We start from the raw sequence: 2,972 nt of genomic DNA on the forward strand, positions 1-2,972 counted from the left end.
AGATGGGGAGAAAAACAATTTGCGATTGAAACTTGTAATGGTTTGTCCATCAAAAAAATCTGATTTTAAATAAAACATTTAACATCCTAGCATCTAAGGGGGGAAAAAAACCAAATGAGTTATTACCCATTATTTTGTTTCCATTTTTCCCATTCAAAGATGATCACAACAGAGTAAATGGCTTCTGGCAATCTCACCCAGGTGACCGAGTTCATTCTCTTGGGTGTCTCAGACCGTCCAGAGCTCCAGATTCCCCTCTTCCTGGTCTTCCTGGGATCTATGGACTGACTGGGACAGGAAACCTGTGCATCATCACCCTCACCAGTGTTGACTCCCAACTTCAAACCATCATGTACTTTTTCCTCCGTCACTTGGCTGTCTTCAGTCTTGGCAATTCTACCACCATTGTCCCTACAATGCTGGTTAACTTCTCGCTTACCAAGAAAACCACATCTTACTATGGTTGTGCAGCCCAGCTGGGTGGATTCTTAGTGTTCACCGTGGCTGAGATTTTCATGCTGTCAGCAATGGCCTATGACCGCTACGTGGCTATTTGCAGCCCCCTGCTGTACATGGTGCTGGTGTCTCCGCAGATCTGCCGTCCGCTGGTTTTCCTCACATACCTCCAAAGTCTGACCGCAGCAGTGACTGTCACTTCCTGTGTGTTCTCCTTGTCATTCTGCTCTTCCAACATAATCCACCATTTCTACTGTGATGACGTTCCTTTGTTAGCCTTGTCCTGTTCTAAAACCTACATTCCAGAAACAGCAGTATTTACCTTTTTAGAAACCAACTTATGTTTCTCCATGATTGTTGTTCTCATATCCTACTTCAACATTGTCCTTGCCATTCTGAGGACACGTTCCTCACAGGGACGACAAAAAGCCTTTTCCACCTGCGCTTCTCACTTAATGGCTGTCACTGTGTTCTATGGGACTGTTCTTTTCATGTATTTGCCACCAAGGACCAACCACTCATTAGATACTGACAAAATGGCCTCGGTTTTCTACACCCTAGTAATACCAGTGCTGAACCCCATGATTACAGCCTAAGGAACAAGGATGTGAAACATGCATTGAAGAGATTCCTGGATAACCCATTGAAATCCTTAAAGCTAATGTAAACTTAAAACTAAAACTATCTTCACTTAAGAATTGTTATTTCTTCCTAAAAATGCTTCTATTAAAAGTGGGAAAAAATGGTTAGAAACTCCATTAGACTTGGTGGAAAATATTTTAAATGTTTTTATCAAAAACTCATATTTTCAAACAAGAAAACAACACATATAAGTAATAAATAGTAATTTGAAAATCAGTGAGCACATTTTATAAGTAAAATGTAAGTTACTACAGGATGTGTGTAATTTTTAATGAAGGAAGATGAATCCTGATAGCAGATGGTGGGCGTATGTGAGGATCAGTTTTTGGAAGGTTGTTAAGATTCAGATCACCATTCTTGCAACAGACATCTTTTCTTCAACTATTAAATATTTTATATTTATTTTTGCAGTATTTTATACATCAAATCCTCATCACTTGTTGAACTATTTTTATTTTGTACTGAAATACAATTTTGTTTCATGAGAATAAAATGACTTTTAAGGGAAAATGAAAATTAAACTAAAAGTGCTCAATACATATGGAAATAGGATATGTGAAAAAATCAGGGTAAACAAAAAAATAAAATAAAATTATACTTTTTAATCCTTATCTCTTGCTCTCTGTACAATGAAGCAAAATGTTGACATATAATTAATTTTTCATGTAATATTAAAACAGTTGCATAGAGTTGATTGTCTTTGTTATGAGACCATAGCAACACAACACCACTTTTTCACATTTTGTTTAGTGTGATTTTTAGTGAAAAGTTATTAGACAACCTTTCCCACCACCATCACCAAATAAAGACATTGTCCTCAGAGTGTCATCAATTCTCAAGAGTACTCCTGGTGAAATAATAAACAAACAAACAAACAAACAAAAAACAGTTAATAGTTAATATGAACCATATCTCTGTACATTTAAATTCTACTAATAATTGATGGGGAAGGAAAAAGGTGAACTGACCTATGAGGAACAGTAACTGTCTGGAAAATACTGCATTTATGACATCTCCAAGGAGGTCAGAAATAACCAAAATCTATGCACTGTGAGACTCAGACCAGTGAGAGAACTTCTAATTTCAGTTTTAAAGAAACAGAATACCCAAAAATAACAAAAAAAGTCACACTATGTGATGAACATGTCCAGTCTCAAGGGACATCATTGGCAATAATCAGATAGCATTAGCCATTAAGCTTTTTATTTTATTTATTTATGTGTGTTTCTTTGATTTTACTTTATTATGGGTGTATTTTGCTGCATCAGCTAGTGTACTTGTAGTTGGAGACATGTTTTGTTTTACACAATGTTTCCTTGCTTTTCCGTTTTAAATGTTGCTCACAGCCCTCTACTCATCTTCCAGTTCCAACCAGCAATCCCATCACTCTGACCTCAGCTCCCACTGCCACATCTCCACTGACTCTGTCCTTCTTCCTCCCCCCCCCTCATGATTATGTTGAACCTATGCAGATAAAGCATGAGGCACGTGACACCGCAGGACCCTTAATCACATCAGTACATTTTTCCTTTGATTTTACTTTATTATGGGTGTATTTTGCTGCATCAGCTAGTGTACTTGTAGTTGGAGACATGTTTTGTTTTACACAATGTTTCCTTGCTTTTCCGTTTTAAATGTTGCTCACAGCCCTCTACTCATCTTCCAGTTCCAACCAGCAATCCCATCACTCTGACCTCAGCTCCCACTGCCACATCTCCACTGACTCTGTCCTTCTTCCTCCACCCCCCCCTCATGATTATGTTGAACCTATGCAGATAAAGCATGAGGCACGTGACACCTCAGGACCCTTAATCACATCAGTACATTTCCGCCCCCCTGGAAGGTAACATGTTTACAGGTCCAGAAGATTAGGA

The 2,972-nt window shown here is 38.2% G+C and overlaps 1 pseudogene; it reads left to right on the plus strand.

The window, feature by feature from the left end:
• Positions 1-177: 177 nt before the first annotated feature.
• Positions 178-1,123, plus strand: LOC103608602 (annotated as a pseudogene).
• Positions 1,124-2,972: the final 1,849 nt, after the last annotated feature.

Source organism: Galeopterus variegatus, unplaced genomic scaffold, assembly GCF_000696425.1.
Source record: "Galeopterus variegatus unplaced genomic scaffold, G_variegatus-3.0.2 Scaffold8628, whole genome shotgun sequence".
NCBI lineage: Eukaryota > Metazoa > Chordata > Mammalia > Dermoptera > Cynocephalidae > Galeopterus > Galeopterus variegatus.